Genomic DNA, 18,871 nt, shown 5'->3' with positions numbered 1-18,871 from the left:
GTTAGATGTTTCGATTTGCACCCATAGCTCTGACATTATCCATCTGGAGCTGTTAAACTAATGGCAATTACATATCCTGGTACTACCTGTCAGGCAGTGCCTGACTCCCAAAAGTTTCACAGGCCTTCATCAGGCTTATTTCATAGAAAAACAAATGAGTTTCCTGACTCTTATATTTTAGCACATTAGTACCATACAGTCTAATAAGAAAACAAATGATAGCATGATACAGTTTCAGGCCTTCCTTATGCTAAGCTATGTGCAATGTACATAACATTGATCCACATTTATCAATGTGGGATTATTAGGGATTGTTTTAATCCATAACTAACCTCACTTCTGCATATAATATCTTCTGGGGAACCTAAAAATAACTCCCTAAAATAATCTTAACACAACTATCTTCGCTAAGCTAAGGTTTCACCCACGCCTTAATGTAACAGACACAGGGGTCTGTTACATATAAAATAAATATTTTCTTGATATTTAGACCAGAGAACTTTTATCCTTATTAACATATGCTATCTTCTTGAGTCTCCATTTTTTTTATTGATATATGTGAATGAGTGGCTATGTGTGAGTCTGAGAAAAAGAGTGGGTGTGAGTGAAAGAAGGTCAGTGTGTGACACAGATGGTATGTGTGTGTATGAAAGAGTATGTGACTTTGTGTGGATGAGTATGTGACAGTGACAGGGCTTGATTGACAGAAGGAGGAAATCTATATGTAAATCAGTATATGTGAGATAGAGTACTTGTGTGAGTGAGTGATTCTATGTAAAACTGAGCATCAGAAAGTGAGAGATGCTATGTCTGAGTGAGAGTGTAGGGCTTTGAGAGACATAGAGAGTGTGTGTATGTGAGGTTATATGTATGAGAGTGTCAGAGAGTGAGAAATTCTGTGTATGAGTGAATGTGTATTAAAGTGAGACAGAGGTAGAAAATGTATGTGAAAGTGATTGGGTATCTGTATGAATGTATGGGGGACAGTGTCTGAGAGACTGAATGTGAGACAGAGGGAATGCCTGAGAGAAATTGAGTGTGTGTGTGTGAGTGAGAGAGAGGCAGAATGCATTTCAGGCCCCTTTTCACTTTCTAGATTGTTTCCAAAATGTATTTTGTTTTATCTGTAAACCGGAGTGAAGGCAGATAGCTAAACTTCGGTATATAAAAGCTTTTAAATAAAAATAAATAAATAAATAGCATGTAATGGCAGGATCCTGCTGTACACAGTGGAAAGCATAAACATAAATGTAGACATCTTTCTATTACAGCACGGTATGCATATTCTGACTGCTGAGGATCCATTCTTGGACAGTAACACACATTGTCGCAGGGTGCATCATTATGGCCAGATAGTGCGCACTCCTAAATGGGAATATATGTTGTTGCCAGATGCGTGTGACATGGCTGTATCGCATACAATGTATGCTGCCCAGGCATGAGGCTTTACCAGAAATTCTTTATTTTGCGATCCTTTCTATTTTTGAATGGTGATCTTTTTGTCCAAAATGTTTTCAGCTGCCCCTTTGGAAAAGTGTACTGTTTTCTTTTTCCTCTTACTGTTATTTACTTTCCTGATATGAAGATTTGTTATTTTTTTCTATAGCTTTTTTTTTTTTTTAGTTTAACCAAAGGTTCCTCCACCTACCTTCTCCTTCCCTGCCAACATCTCTTTAAGGAACTTTATTTTGGAAATTCAGGACTTTGTGCTTTTTGCTCTGTGCAATGCTTCTCTATCTTGGCCCATTATATAACATGAAAAGTGCATCACCTTCTATTTGTATGTGTGTGGGGGCGGAGGGAGGCTTTTGAATTTTTTTTATACTCCTCTTACCAAAAGACACTTCCAGAAGCATTTCTTTTTAACTATGGAAGCCTGCACACATTTTTACCTGGCTAGAGAAGGGCAATTTTCACACAGGCTAACCCACCAAGGCAAATCAATTTCAAAAACCAGCCTCCTCAAAAGATCTGAGGGTTCTGAATAAGTGCAAGGTTACAATGATTCTGTTTCCATTGATTCTCTTTTCTTGCCTAATAGGTAAAAATATAGCAGTGGGAGTTTACTATCATACACCTAACCAAGATGATGAAACAGACTGAAATGCTAACAGGCTACAAAAATCAGAAATACAATAATAACGTGGGAATTCAATTATCCCATTGATTGGGTGAAGGTCGTAACAAGACATACCTGGAGGTTAAATTTCTAGATGCCATAAATGACGGCTTCATGGAGCAGCCAGTCCTGGAACTATAAAGGAAAGAAAACTCCTTTGGATCTAGTTTTCAGTGGCATGCAAGACCTGATGCAAGGGGTTAATGATGGTGTACCCACTTCACAATAGTAATCCTAGTGATATCAAATTTAACATAATCACTGGTGAGAAAACAAAATAAAACTATGAGAGCAGCAAGTAATTTTAAAAAAGGAAGCTATGATAAAAATAGGAAATTAATTAGAAGGATACTAAAAGGAGCAGTTACAAGGGTTAAAAGTCTGCATGAGTTGTGTATGCTGTTTAAAAATTCCATCTTGGAAGCTCAAAGAAATGTATTCTACGAATTAATGTAAAGCGCCCTTTCAGTCGAGCCCACCACCCCACCTCCCACTATGGTGTTTAAGGCTGCTGATGAGAAAGATAAGGAGGCTATTGATGTTACCTCTAAGGGGTCACTGTCAAAAGCCTTCTCTCCTATCAGGTTTGTTCTGCTGAAGCCCAAGACCCACTTAATCTAGTCTCCCTATGGTTGGGATAGAGAGCTGAGTAAACAGGAAAGAGAAGTTAGAAGATATCAAATAGCTTTAATAAAATTTATTTCTACAAAGATAAATCTATATTCAATTGTGCTGATGACAATTATAATAACTAGATATTGTGATAAAAAATAATGAATAAAATCAAACTCATTTTTTTTCTCTATAGAACCACTTCTAAAAACTCTATAACTGTACTCTTATCAGATACATGTAAGAACCTAAGAACATAAGAAATTGCCATGCTCGGTAGGCCAAGGGTCCATCAAGCCCAGCATCCTGTTTCCAACAGAGGCCAAAACCAGGCCACAAGAACCTGGCAATTACCCAAACACTAAGAAGATCCCATGCTACTGATGCAATTAATAGCAGTGGCTATTCCCTAAGTAAACTTGATTAATAGCCGTTAAAGGACTTCTCCTCCAAGAACTTATCCAAACCTTTTTTGAACCCAGCTACACTAACTGCACTAACCACCTCCTCTGGCAACAAATTCCATAGCTTTATTGTGCGTTGAGTGAAAAATAATTTTCTCCGATTAGTCTTAAATGTGTTACTTGCTAACTTCATGGAATACTCCCTAGTCCTTCTATTATTCGAAAGTGTAAATAACCGAGTCACATCTACTCGTTCAAGACCTCTCATGATCTTAAAGTTCTCTATCATATCCTCCCTCAGCCGTCTCTTTTCCAAGCTGAACAGCTCTAACCTCTTCAGCCTTTCCTCATAGGGGAGCTGTTCCATCCCCTTTATCATTTTGGTTGCCCTTCTCTGTACCTTCTCCATCGCAACTATATATTTTTTGAGATGCGGAGACCAGAATTGTACCCAGTATTCAAGGAGTGGTCTCACCATGGAGTGATACAGAGGAATTCTAAATGTAAACAAACCTTTTATTACTATAATTATTTAAAGTATACTTACATAAGGATTTGATTCTTTGTGTGTCCTTTTTGATTTCCTGCAGGGCTTTGGATCTATAAAGAAAACTTCTAACATTCTCTATATGTTCTGTTCCTTTTTGTCTCTCTTGCCCCTTCTTTCTATCAGTGTTGTCTCAGGAAAGATGTTTAAAGTTTTTTGTTCTCGGAGAAAATTATTTTTCATTCAACCCACAATTAAACTTTGGAATTTGTTTGCCAGAGGATGTGGTTAGTGCAGTTAGTGTAGCTGGGTTTAAAAAAGGTTTGGATAAGTTCATGGAGGAGAAGTCTATTAACTACTATTAATCAGTGTGTCTTAGAGAATAGTCACTGCTATTACTGGCATCAGTGGCATGGGATCTACTTAGTTTTTGGGTACTTGTCAGGTACTTGTAGCCTGGTTTGGCTACTGTTGGAAACAGGATGCTGAGCATGATCGACCCTTGGTCTCACCCAGTATGGTAATTTGTTATGTTCTTATGCTTATTGTACTTTCTTATTTAGCTAATCTTACAAATCAAAGGTTAATTCTTTTTATCTTATAAATCTTTTATCATAAATTTCTTTTAATTTATTTTTATTAACTGAGATATAATTTATTTTTAGACACTAGCCAATGATTAACCCAGGCCAATGTCCAAATTGGAAAGACTGCCAGCATTTGAAATTACTGTATAATATGTGTTGCACTTGGGGGTGGACCCTTGTCCTGTGGCAGTGGAGATCCACCTCCTGGTAGGGACCAGGAGGCAACTACCCCCAGGGGGCGGAGCACAGATGGAGACAGAGGCTAGGAAGAGCTTCACCACTGGAAGCCCGAGGTCCCCCTGGGAGGAGCCCATAGGGACCCAGGCCGCTAGGACTTAGGTGGGCCTCGCAGGGTCTCCTAGGACAGTGGAAGTCTGGCATGCCCACAGATAGGAGGGGAGCGCAGTCAGGTTCGAGACTGGAGGTCAGGTGGAAGAAGGAGGACCAGAATAGCGTAGGTGATAACAAGGCTAGGAACAGAGCCAGAATCTAGAGACGAGGTCAAACAGGCAGAGGTCAAAGTCCAGGAGTCAGTCCGAAGAATGGTCAACAAAGCAGAGGTCAGGTACCAGAGGTCAGATGAAGTCGCAGGCAGGCTGAGGTCAAGAGGCAGGCAGCAGGCAGGCGTGTCAAGTAGCAGGCGGACATCAGAAGGCAGGCAGAAGCAGTTGAGTCAAGGAACAGACTGGAGTCAGAAGGCAGGTGGCAGGCAGGCAGGTCGAGGAACAGACTGGAGTCAGGAGGCAGGCAACAGGCAGGAAGGTCGAGGAACAGACTGGAGTCAGGAGGCAGGTGGCAGGCAGGCAGGTTGAGGAACAGACTGGAGTCAGGAGACAGGCAGGCAGATGGATTAAGTAGCAAGCCGAGGTCAGTACCAGGGAGTCAGTCCAGAGGTACTACCTGGGAGACGAACAGACGAACAGGAACAGAAGAACGCTGAACTAGGAAGCAGGAACAAGGCAGGAACTGAACTGGAACAGAAGGATCCTGGAACGAGACTTGGAACAAGACAGGAGCAAGTACAAGTGCGGAGGCAATCTAGCATAAGCCGACCCAATTGCCAAGGCAACTAAGTGCAGGCAGGGACTTCCTAAAACAGAGAATCAATCAGGGCGCACCGCGGAGCTAAGACCCACCCTTGGCCCTACAAGAGGCCGGGCGGTCCGTGCACGTGTGCGCGTAGGGGTGTGGCCAACAGCGCCGAAGACGCCAAGCTCTGGCGTGAGGCCTGGTGCGCAGTGGAAGGCCCGCCGACTGCCGCCGTGGGACGCTGGGGCCTGGAAGTGCTAGCAGCTGCCGCTAGGGAGGCCGACCCAGGACCTGCCGAGGAACCATGAAGGTGAGCAGGCCCATGCGCTGGACGAGTGCGGACGGGGCACATAACAATATGCACTGACAGGAATTGCTCTTTCTTAAGCACAACCCATAGCAGGGATTTCTCAGCTTCTTATATTAAGCTTTTTCTAGGCCTCAGCTGTGCATCAGCACTGAATGGGATTTTGTTAAATATTAAGTGGGATTGGGTTGCCTTGTAACAGTTCTCAGTCTCTTTCTCTTTTCCTATGCACACATTCCTTGATAAAGCTGAACAAAACTTTCCTGCAGCAGAGCTTGTAATTCATCTAGTCTATTCCTCCCTGCACTTACCTGGATCAGTGTTTATAACATTGAATTTCATTAATTAAAATCATTTTTTCAGACAGTCTGTCATTCATACAATATGTTTGAATGTTCTTTCATTGATCAAAGCTCTTTAATTATATATTTGTGTTTTTATTGATTTTTACTGTTATTTTGATTACACAAATGTATTTTACTTGCTGCGTTTACTATTTATATCTGTTTGTGATCCGCCTTGGACAGAATCTTTTTGGGAGAGTGCAGAATATAAGATTGTGAAATAAATAAATACATAAATAGATAAAATCACTCTGAGCTGATTGTGCAACAGAGTGACAGTTCAGAGGACTGTTCTCATCAGTGTTCAAGGATGCTCTGCTCAAATCCTAAACCGTAACTGTAGAAAAGTGCTACTATATCCATTCTCCAATGACATCTGGGAAGATCTAGTTGAGAGATGTCGCAGAGACTTATTTACACATGTCAATTTCAGACAAGTTAATACCCTGCTACATGTGAGGACAGCATGTAGATATTTGTTATGTTTTTCGCTTCTCTTAAATTTATTTTAGAAATAGGGGATTTGGTCACCTCAGGGGCCGATGCAATACAGTGCGCTCAGCCAAGCGCACTGTATAACCTGCATTCAGATGTGAGTTGAATAAGTGCTAATGAATCCCCTAATGCCTATTCAGCGCCTGTCTGATGCTGTGTGAGTCTAATAGTGCTAATCACCTGCAAATGCATGTGAGTGAAGCTATTAGCATTCACTCCAGATGCAAAAAAAAAAAATGTGTATTTAGGGAGCACATTTAGCACTCAGCAATTAACGCCTGCCTGGAGCAGGCGTTAATAGCTGAGCCCATGTAAAACAAGTACAGAAAAGCAGGAAAAATGCTTTACTGTACTTGTTTGAAATGCTTAAAGAAATTTTATTAAAAAGAAACAAGGTTTAAAAAAAAAAAGCAGTTGAAAGTCGGGTGCAGGAAACGGACGGTCAACTGATAAGCGTCTGCTTCCTGAACCCCCGGCATCGGCTTTCCTAACCGGCAGGCGGCCGAGTTAGGTAAACTGATCGGGGTCGCGTTAGCAAGAAGGTGCTAGGGGCGCGCAAGCGACCCTAGCGCCTCCTTGCTAACGTGACCCCTTAATTTAAATATTGCATGGCGCCTGGGACACGTTAAGAAAGCGGGCGCTGACTATTCAGGGTCCTATGGAAGTGATTTATACCAGTAAAGGGAATTTTAACACTTGTCTTCGCCTCATTTTGTCTGTAAGTTCAGCGATTTTAAAGGCTTCTAGATGTACCTTATTTAGTAGTTATACACAGGGTGGGGACCAGTTTAGAGGTTTTCCACCTCTAGATAGACTGCTGTTCCCTTATCTTCTTTTATTTTAATTTTCCTTATTTTTATTGTCTTTTCCCATCCTGGCGGCACTGCTGCTGCCGATGTTTATAGTTTCATTTTTAAGCTCCTGGGGCTGTGAGCGAGGTGCCCATTATGTTTATCTAATTTATGTTGTCCTAGCTTGCAGACCATGGATGCAAATTTTCTCTCAGGCATATTCATTGTGGGTATCCTGAAAAGCTGACTAGCCGGGGGGGGGGGGGGGGGGGGGGGTCCCCAGGACAGGGTTGGGAACCACTGATGCAGATAAATTGACTTGGGACCAGTGGGTTACGCTCCCCTGCTAGCAGATGGAGACTGAGCAAGCCGACGTCACAGTATATATACTCCTGCAGTGACACCTGCCTGCCAGTATTCTCCTATTATAGAGATTGCTTCACATTTTGGAAGGAGAATGTAAAACGGAATAAGAAAAGCCCAATTCTCCTGCAGTGATACCAGATGGTCCCTCCCCCAATTGAGAATTCCTGAGGTGATTTCTGTGGTCTCTCAAATGTGTGCCTTGGTCCGGTAGTTGGGTTTCCTAGCATGGACTTAGCTGATTGTGCAGCTTAAACACAAGGGTACAGGAGGCTAAGCACGGCAGTGACAGCACATGTCCTCTCTCCCCGCAGCCAGAGACCATCTCTGTACTCAGCCAATAAGGCTGAACTCGGGTAAGTTTTAGAAAAAAGCCAAAAAAAATGTAAAGGCTGAGACAGTGTAGAGGGTTTTGCAGGACTTCCTCCGGTCTCCATGCTCGGCGTGCCATTCCGATGTTCATTCCCAATTCTGGAGGGTTAAGGGAACTGGGCAGCCTGGCGGGTTGAGTGGCCCTGGGGGACTAGGCCCGACAGTTAGGTTTCTTCCATTTGTGATGCATGGTAGACCGCAGTGGCGTTTTCACGTGCTTCTGTGCATGCTTTACTGCCCTCTATAGGACGACAGTATGTGCAATACATTGGCTTTGTGCATGTGCTTTGTGCTCAGTTTTGGGCGCACCTTTTGCGTGCACACATTTTTAAGCATTGGCATTTTACCCAGGCCTTCACAGTTTGTGCGTGTGGGTTTTGCAGTGCTTAATCTTGGGATGCCTAATTTTCATGCGCATAAATTTTGTGCGCTTGAAAATTTTTCAGCGAGCCGGCTAGATGCACATTCTCGGTCGCCTGTGCACTGATGGCACCGGTGAGCAAGAAACCTAAGTGTCTTTCTCTCTGTGTTGCCTGCCATATTCAGGCATTTCAGCCTGACGTGTCTTCTAACATCTGTCAGCACTGTTTGGAGGCTCAGGGAGAGTTGTCTTCCTCTGATTTTGCTAAGCCTGGATCCTCCCAGTCTGATGATGGTCTGGTTAAGGTGGTATGCTGATTCTTGGAACTTCCTTAACTAGTTCCTCCACAGGAGATGGCAGTTGTGTGGGTCCAGCTCCTGTTCCTCCTGAATTTGGTCTGGATCCAGCTGCCTTTTCTTGGTTGGAGTTTTTTCGACGTTTGCAATCCTTTCTTCAGGCGCAGTCCTCAGCTTCGCCCACTTCTCTCAGGTCAAACCCTCAGCCAGTGGCCCCTCCCTCTTCTAGTCCTCTGTTTAAGCACTGGAGCATACCTTGGTTCGCTGTGGGTAATCCTGACAGGAACCTGGATGACACTGATGATGAGGCAGATCCTGATCCCTGGAAGATGGAGAAATTCCTCCAGGTCTGTAAATATATCGGACCATGTTGTGGTTGTTTCATAGAGATGAACTGACGGCCCTGAATTCCCAGACCTTAAAGAAGCTGGGTGTTCCTGGTGAAGATTCCATGTCTGAACCGAACAAGATTCCCATTTTGGTTTCGTTGCCTAAAGCATCTTGTTTTTCCCCTGTTATAGATGCCATTCAGGAATTAATTAATCTTGAACGGGGCACTCCAGAGGTAATTTTCAAACGGGGTTGGACATTGTAAGGCCTATACTCCCTGGATCCAGCAGTGAGGGAGCTTTTGCATTTTCCAAAAGTGAATGTGTTATGTTTTCGAGGTGTTTGGTGGATTCTTAGGACTACAGTGATAGAGACTCCCACGGGGAGGAGCCCCGCGGGGAGCTGTAGCACCAGGCTAGACTCAGATGCACAAACATAGAGATATTAACTTTATTATGCAGCTTGTAGAGTCCACCAGAGGTGGCAGTAGAGAGGAGTTTCTGTAGCAACAGTCTGGGATCCTTGGCGGAGGAGACCCGTCCCACAATGGTGGTGTAAGGCTCCGATGCAGGTATTCAATGAGGAGCTGTAGGTGAGACAAACTGGAGATATTATTACTCACTCTCTTGTAGCTGTAATGATGGAGTTCCGAGCAGGTAGAAGAGTTGGTAGCAGGCACCAGGGTAGACAACACAGGCCCTCAAGGAGTGAGTACCTGGATTCTGAATAGGCACCTGGAAATAAGCAAAGGGCCCCAGAGGAGCGGGTACCCAAGTTAGTAGAACCCCGGAGGGTGTAGAGAGTTTCCAGTAGCAGCAAGAAGTGGCAGAGCAGCTTAGACCGGACAAATCCAATCCTTGCTAACTCAATGGTGGTTAGCAAATGGACAGGCTAAATAGTCGGAAGCAGTGACGTCACTTGAGGGGGACACCCCCGAGGTTCGCGCCAACCCTGAAATAAAGACGTGAGGCATGCACGTGCGCACGCCCTAGGAGGCCCTGAGGTAGAACATGGCAGAATGCCACGCCATAGCCGCTCCGGAGACACTGGAAGGTGTGGCAAGGAGACTCTATGGACGTCATTCTCCAGAGGCTGGTGGAGAAAGCAGAAATAGAGGTGAGGCATGTGGGATGAAGCCGTCTGAGTCTGATGGATGCAACAGTACCCTCCTTCAAAGGGACTCCTCCAGACTCCTTACCTGGTCTTGGTTTCCGTGGATGCGATTGATGATACTGGTTTAGCATCTTTGTCCAATATATTAGCCATAGGTTCTCACAAGTTATTTTCTGGTCCATAGCCCTCCCATGACAGGAAGTATTCCCAAACTCTGTTAGGAATTATTAGGAAGGGAATGGTTAATAGAACGGAAAATGTCATAATGACTCTATATCGCTCCATTGTAGTAGCCCGGCCATCCATTGCTCCTACCATATGACAGGGGCTGGCCAATGGCACCGATAGCCCCTGTCACATGGTAAGGGCAAAGGGCCATCAGTGCCATTTTGATTAGTGGCAGCAGACAGCACAAGAGTGGGAGATCACTACCAGGACCCCCGCTGGACCACCAGGTACTTTAGAAACGTTTTTGGGAGGTCAAGAGGGTGGGGGATTCTAAATAATGAAATTTAAAGGGTCGGGGTGGCTTTGGGGGTTGTTTTTATGTGCCCTTTCTTCCCGCCCCCCTCAAAACAATAAGAGAACCCCACGAAAAGTTTGTGCGGTTTTCCAATCACTTTCGGGGCCCCCCTTGATTCCTGATGGATGATAAAATGTCATACAATATTTTCATCCAGCAGAAAAATGATTCACATCCTTAGTAACAGCAAATAACTAGTTGTGAGCTTAATGGAGCTGTAAACCCAAGCCAGGGAAATCCCTCCTACCAAGGGAGGTAACCATGGGTCTCTCTTGAGAAAGGAGATCCCAGCAGCAAATCCAGAGTTGGCATGGTCCCCCTTGAGCAAGGAGATCTAGTTCAGAGGTGGAGTGGTCCCCCTTCAGCAAGGAAACCCTGTCAGGAGATTGAGCAGTCCCCAGGAGGAAGGCTACCCCAACAGCAGGCCTAGAGGTACAGTCGGGTTCCGCAAGAGGGCCTTGAGCCCAGCAGCATTCTAGGAGATGGAGTTGGCTTCCCCAGGAGGGCATGGACCCCAGTCACAGGCCAGGATGTGGAGTTGGGTCCCCAGGAGGGTGTGAACTCCAGCATTAGCTTGGACCTTTCAGTGGAGCAACGAAGCAGAAGCAGCACTGAGGAGAGGGCAGCAGTTTAGATACAATGGACCCCCCAGGCCACCACTGCCCAACAGCCCAGTTGTATCTTTTCACATGGGTGAGACTTGGGATAAAAGAGGGAGGATAATAATAATACTTGATTAAGCGGGAATGTAAGAGGTCCCTTCTATTCCATATGGTGGTATACTGTGGGGGCCAACAACCCCAAATTGCCAAATATTAAATGCTCTTGCTATGTTGTAGAAATGTAGTTGTATGACCTGAGACTACTAACTATGAATAGATAAGTGTGCTGTCTGATATCCTATTTGCTACAGAAATGTATATAATTGTATAGTCTAATAAACCTGTATATATTTGTACATATACAACCAACCTTGTTCACAGTCCCAATTATTTTCTTGGGATGAAGGGAGGAAAATCCCACCCACTAACACCTTCTTCCCCAGGTGGAGGCACCAGATCACAAGAACATGAGGACCGGTGGAATCTGCCCGGGGGGTTCCCACCAAGTCGGATCCAGGAATGCTCAAGAACGCCCCTCGAGGTAAGAGTCAAGGGGGAGTTGCATTTATTTTCTTTATTTTCTAAACTTTTCATATCTTTGCCAGCAGCACTACTGTCCTGGAAGTGACATCATGCTGACTGGGCCTGCCTTTGTTTTTGGCACTGGGAGCTTCCCTAAGGCTCCCCGTGCTTTGGCCACTTACTTTTCATTTAAATTGCGGTGGCGCAGGTGTTCCTGTGCTACTCCGGCAATTGGAAGGAAGCAAGCAACAGCAGCGGCAGCAGCAGAGAACCTGTTTATCCCTTCCCCTCTCCCAACCCAGACGTCAGGCCTACCAGGAGTCGAGGAAAGAAGTGAGAGCACTTCCATGGTCCGGCTAGAGACAAACACTGCTGCTTCCTTTGGTTCTCCTCCCTTTCAACTGCCGTGGGAACGGCTGTGCCTCTGCCTGTCTCCTGTTTTAGCAGTGCCACACTGCTTCCTTTTTCAGCCTCTCCAAACCTGGACCCCAGAGCAACTCTCCAGTCTGTCAGCCAGGTAATTAGTTTTTCATTATTTTTTTCCTCTGGGCTCCTTCCAGTACCATGGGAGAAGATTAAAGCACTTCTCCCTGCAGCTCTCACTGCCTGCAGCCTATTTTTTTTTTTCAACTGGTACCAGAACAACTCAAACAGGAAGATAATTAATTTTTATTTATTATTTTTTTTTTTGTTTCTTTATTACATTAAAATAGGTCAAAGGAAGAACAAACTTCTGCCAGCATGGCTAAACAGTGCTGTGAAAGAGGCTACTGAAAACTAAAAAGCCATCCTTTAAAAAATGTAAAGCAGGACCTAATGAACAAAGTAGGAACGAGCTGTCAAATTACTGTTGATATAAAATATTAATAAAGCAGACCAAGAGAGAATTTGAGGAGAGACTGGTCAAAGAGGCAAAAACTAATAATACATTTTTTTCCCCAAGTGCAACAAAAACAAGAAACCTGGAAGGGGGTCAGTTGAGCTATTAGATGAGCAGGGCTGGCAGGGGTGAGAGGGAGGATGAACAGAGGAGGCGTGCATCTGTGCAACAGAAAGAAGAGCACTCAGGGAGGACAACGCCATAGCAGGAAATCTATATACATTTTTTTTCTTTTCAGTGCAGAGAATGTTAGAGAGATACCTATACCGAAACCATTCTTTATAGCAGTGTTTCTCAACCTTTTCAAGCCCAAGGCACACATACTTTAACAAAAATGTGTGGCAAATCAATTTCCATGGACCATGCACAGATGCATATGGTCCGAAGGAGAGCTAGGGAAGCATTGAAAGCCACGCCAGTCTCTCTTCCAAATTTTAAAATAAAGGGAGAAAGGGGGTGGAGACACATTAACTCATCAAAATGGGCCAGTTCCCTTTATATATACATACAGGTGAAGGCAGAAGTCCATTTCCTGCTGGCTGTTGCATCGGAGGTGGACCCTTGGGCCAAGGTGGGGTTGACAAAACCGTAGGCGAGGACCTACAGGTCCCCAACGTCGGCAGATGGAGTGGGCTGAAGGCATAGGCCGCTGGAGCTTCATCTACACCAGCCCTCGTTCCTCGCAGGTTGAGCCTTTGGGTGCCGGGGTCGGCAGGACTTAGGTGGGCCTCAAGGTTGAATAGCGAGAGAGGTTGGTTCAGCCCAAATACAGCAGATGAAAGGTGGTGTAGTCCTATTCTGGACTGGGTAAGGTACTGGAACTCAGGCCAATGGAACAAAGGCAGACTGAGGGCACTCGAGCAAAGATAGGCTGAAGCCTAATAAGTCCACGTCCAGGCAGTAGGCTAGGAGAGGCGTCAATGACAAGCTTGGATCAGGGCCGATGGCAATGTGGAAGTCGTGGACAGCAATGCTGAGTTGTGATCACGGAGAAGTCAATAGGTTGGTCAATCGAAGCCATGGTCTGATCACATAGAAGTCAATAGCATTAGTCAATCGAAGCAATTGTCTGATCACGGAGAAGTCAATAGCTTTGGTCAATTGAAGTAATGGTCAAAGTCCGGAGATAGGCTGTAGTGTAGTCAGGCATAGCGGAGGTCTGGGTCTGGAGATAGGCAGTAGCGTAGTCAGGCATAGCGGTGGTCTGGGTCTGGAGATAGACTGTAGCGTAGTCAAGCAAAGTGAAGTTGATATCTATGTAGTCAATCCAAAGCATAGGCAGGGCAGGAACGAAGAGAACAGGAACCAGGAACAACAAGGGTCAGGCGAAGAGAGTAGAGATGAATCTCTCACAGCAACGAGCACTCTAGTAGCGAGGAGACCTGTTGCAAAGGCAATGCTATGGAGCCAGGCCTGAGCTTAAATACACTGAGGAGTTTGACGTCATCATCCGGGGCCGCGGCCCTGTTCCCGCCGTGGGCCCTTCATAAGGATCAGCGATGTGCGCCCACGCGCCTAGGGAGGGGCATGGCGCTGGTAGTGGCGTCTCTCCATGGGCCACGCGGAGAGGTCTGAAGAGCAAAGGCATCTTGACCTGAAACGGTGGGAACTATGGCGGAGCCGGGGGCACCAGGGGCGGACCGAGGTCGGAGCTGATGGCCCACCACCGCTAGAGAGGAGTAACCAGAAGCTGGATTCTGTGTAAGAAGGTGAGAGGGTCTGCCACGGACAGCACGCGTAACACTGGTAGCTAACTCGGTTAGTTACATTGACTGCTGCATTTGGCTTCCAGAGCTCCTACACTGCTACTGCTCCCAGTACTCAGAGAGAGTCACATCCAGTACTCTGTGCACACTCTTCCTATCCCAGTCAGCCTAGAGATAGAACAGAGCCTGGAAGGACTCAAAGAAGGAGCCTGAAGACAGGGAAGATGTGGAGGTGCTGTGTGCAATGTGTGCTGCACAAAGCAAGGCCCAGCTACCCATGCCCCGCATCCTGCCTATCAATTACCACACCTCGGGGATCATTCTATAGCGAAAAAGAGGAGGCATGCATGATTATACATGCTTTCAGAAAGCAGGTCCTACATGTAGAACAGTCACTGCTGATGTCTCTCGTTGCTGCGAGGTGGTGAAAAGTGAGCCCAGGTGCTGGTCTGGATCTGAGTTTCAGACATAGCTAACTTTTCTATGGCACACCTGATCAAATCTGAAGGCACACTGATATATACTATGGCACACTAATTGGGAACCACTGCTTTATAGGTGATGACTCAAAGGAACAGAAACAAATCAGTATGAATATAGAAAAGGTGCTAGAGCAAACTGACACGCATTTTCAATGCATGTCTATTTTATACAGTAAGGGGTTTAACGCATTGAAAATGCGTGGCCAAACCCCCCCCCCCCCCGAAAATGTGTGGCCAAACCTCCCCAACCGAAAACTAATAGCGCTCATCACATGCAATATGATGAGGCTATTAGTTAATCTCCAGGATACTGAAAGTAAAATGTGCAGCCAAGCCCATAAAATGTGCAGCCAAGCCCATAAATTAATGCCTGCCCAAGGGCAGGCGCTAATTTCTGAGCAACCTGGTAAAGTGTACAGAAAAGCAGAAAATACTGGTTTTCAGTATACCCTCTGACTTAATATCCTAGCGATATTAAATCAGAGGAACCAAAGATTAAAAAAAAAAAGTTAAAAAAAATCTGCCTGCTGGTCAGCGGGTTAGAAAAACAGACAATTTTACTGGCGTCTGTTTTCCTAACCCATGGCTGTCAGCGATTTGGAGAACTAATGCTAGTGAAATAGAACGTTGGTTGTCGGACCCGCTGACAGCCACCTCTACCCCTAATAAAGAGGCACCAGGGATGCACTATTGTCCCTAGCACCTCCTTATTAGCACACTACCCCATTTAAATACAGAATCACGCACCCAGGAGAGGTGCCTGGGCATGCGTCGGGAGAGTAACTGCTCAACACGGAGCGCCCGCTCTCCCGCATTTTTTACTGTTTTGGGCTGTTCGTTTGGAACAGATTCATTGGATAGAAATCTTCAGATTACATCCTTTCAGTGTTTCCCCATGAACACAGAATAGAAAGAATACCTTAATTTGTTTTCTTTTTATTATTCTTAGAATATTACATCAAAGCTAAATCTGAAAAACAAAGTGGCAGAAGGTCTACAACTGAAGCACATAAAGACAGAATAGGAAAACAGACAACTATCACCCTCTGCTGTAAACAGGTTCACAATAAGGCAGCAATTTATTGAATACTATAAAAAGAAAAGCTTGATTTAGAACTGAGATCAATGAATTTACCAAGCATTAACAAGCAACCCATGGTCTAACTTTGCATTTTATTTCTGTGGTATCAAAAATTATAGTGGTGATACTTAAGCTCTTGCCATTTCTCCTCCCATCAAGACATTTTACTTTGTTTATTTTTAATTTGGTACCACAGGCGCAAACCTGGGTAAGTAATTTCTTCTAAGTGGATAAACAGGACAGTGTGCAATTTTTGTTACTTGTAGACCCCAAATGGAAAATTCAGTCAGGCATAAATCGAAACTCCCTCCTGAGGAAGAATATCCTATTTGCCAACTCACATGTTTTTCCTGTGTATTCTGTAGTCACAGAAAAAACTCTATCGTATCTACACATATTTTAGGGCTTTTTTCCTGAGTTCATGCAGAGGGCAGTTAATCCTTAAGGCAGAATTCACTTTCTCCTAGACAGGGCTTCCCAAACCTGTGGGGTCCCCAGGACAGGTTTGGGAAGTCCTGTCCTAGGACAAGCAGGATGGTAGTCCTCCCATGTGGGTGACATCATCAGATGGAGCCCGGCACAGAAAGCATGTCAAAGTTTCTAAAACTTTATGCACACTGACCATGTGTAGCATGCCCTAAACCACGTATCCATGTGGGGTCCATCTTCAGTCTCTTTTTTCCTGTGGATCTTTCACGTCACGGATAAGTGAGATCTTGGCTTTTCTTCAGGAAATTACTTGGAAAACATTTTTACCAATTATTTTTCATGTTCCATCAATGCTGGGTATCTCTCTGTTCCCCTTGGACTCCCCAGTCAGGGTTTCCGGTGGTTCAGTAAGTTTATTTTTGCTTCTGTTCCCCCCGTGCTGATGGTGCCTCGGTGCCCACCAATGCCAATTACCTGCCATCACCATCTCTCAATTTTTCCCCTTCTTTTCATTCTTCATGGCCTTGTCTGGTTTCCATCAATGTACCCAGTGTCTGAGGGCCATGTCCTCTGCCTGAGGGCATCACACAATGTCCAAGTTTGCCACTTGTGTGCCCAGATGACCCCTAAGGGATGTCACACTCAACACGATAAGATGGAGAAACTCTTCGGGTTGAGGAAGTCCGAGCCATTGACATCGGCATTGGTGGCATCTGCACCAATGGACCTTGGAGCTGCACCAATGGACACTGAGCCATCGACATTGGTGGGGTTGTCGGTTTCATTGATGCCGCTGACAGATAAGGTTGCCAGGCACTGGCCCCATCAGTCTCTTCCAGGTAGAGGACATCGGGTTCCTTGTCATTAACCTCAGCACTTGGAAAATACAAGGCCAAGCACCGAGGAAAGCTGAGGAAGCATCGGCATTGGTCACCTTCGATGCATGGTGCTAGGCTTGGGAAGTCACCGGCTCATGCAGGGATGCCCCAAAAGCAACACTGTGACAAGGAGTGCCGGGGGTCTGTGATGGTTTCCACCAGTCCTGCTGTCAACAGGGCATCGAACAGGGCATCGAGCAGGTAGCACCAACAGTGCCAATGCTGGAACCACTGCTGGAACAGCTCAATGTGCTCATTGGTGTGTTACCGACCCAGTTGGTTTTGGTTCACAGGAGGCCATCAATGCCAACTTCCCCTGACCAATGCAGTGCTTGTTGCCGGTTCCTATGAGGAAATGCTCCAATAAGGCCATCAGGGATGATGAGGTCTGCAGCCTCCCATACAGCTTTGTTAGGGGAGGCACCAGTGCCAATAGTGCCCATGCCTCTCGACGAAGGCTGAGCAACTAGGGCCCCATCTCCTGTGGATTATAGTGAGAAAGAGGCCCCGTATGGTCCCTGGGAGGATGACACTGCAAAGTTCTCCTCCGAGAACTCAGAGGGTCTCCCTTCAGAGTCGTCTCCTCCAGAAGAGTGAAGGAGGTCTCTTCCGGAGGACTTAACCTTTGCAGTTTTTGTGAGGGTGATGGCTAAGGTCATCCCTTTTCAGTTGATGACAGAGGAAGATGCCAGACACAAGGGGGCCGATGCAATTATGTGCACTGAAAGGAGGTGCTGACCTTTCAGCACCCACTTTTTTAATGCATGCATGGTGCCCGTAAGGGGGCACCATGCAATATTCAAATTAGGGGTCATAGTTGCCGGTTATGAAGACCGACGCCGGTAAACTTGGCCTTGGTTTTCATAACCTGCCTGTCTGCCAGTAATGAAAACAGCTGCCGAGTTTGCATTAGGGGGTGGATTAGCTCCTATTTATCCCGCGTCTGACTGCAGGTTAACAGTGCTCTCGGCTAAGCGCACTATATTGCATCGGCCCCTAGATGCTGGAAATCCTCCAGTTCATGGAGGCTACTAAAGAGATAGTGGCTGTCCCCGTGCACAAGATTTTTAAGGAGTTGCTGCTGAGGATCTGTGAACACCCCCTCATGGTACCTCCTATAAACAGGAAGGTGGATGGGGTTTACCTATTCCAACAGGCTACCAGATTTGAAAAGTATCAGCTGTCGCACCAATTGGTAGTGGTTGAATCCGCTCTTATGAGGGCCAAATGCTCTCAGACCCATGCCTCAGCGCCCATGGGGAAGGATCACAGAGTGATGGATGCTCTTGTGAGGAAAGTATTCCAGGGGTCCATGCTCATTGCCCATATCGCCACTTATCAGCTCTACATGAGCCAATACTCGCATAACTTCTGGAAGCAGGTGCAGGAAGCGGCCGAGTAGCTGTCTCAACAACAGCAAGCAAACTTCATAGCACTGTTGCGTCAGGGCTTGGAGTGTGGAAAACATGAGGTTCACTCAACCTACGATGTTTTTGAGATGGCATTGAGAGTCTCTGCAGCGGGAATTGGTGCCCTCAGAATGGCATGGGATCTCCGACTGGAAGTACAGGAAAGACTCGCTGACTTGCTGTGTACAGGAAAGAATTTCTTCAGAGATAAGTTGAGGGACATGGTGGCCCAGTTGCAGGATCACCATGAGACCCTCCAGAAACTCTCTGCCAGCACTTCGACCCACCCTCCTCAGCCAGGAGGTCTATGAAGCTGGGTCACAGGAAGTGTTTCTACCACCAGAGGGAG

The sequence above is a fragment of the Rhinatrema bivittatum genome, chromosome 1 (genome assembly GCF_901001135.1).
Source record: "Rhinatrema bivittatum chromosome 1, aRhiBiv1.1, whole genome shotgun sequence".
Classification (NCBI taxonomy): domain Eukaryota; kingdom Metazoa; phylum Chordata; class Amphibia; order Gymnophiona; family Rhinatrematidae; genus Rhinatrema; species Rhinatrema bivittatum.
Note: the sequence above shows the minus strand (reverse complement) of the source record.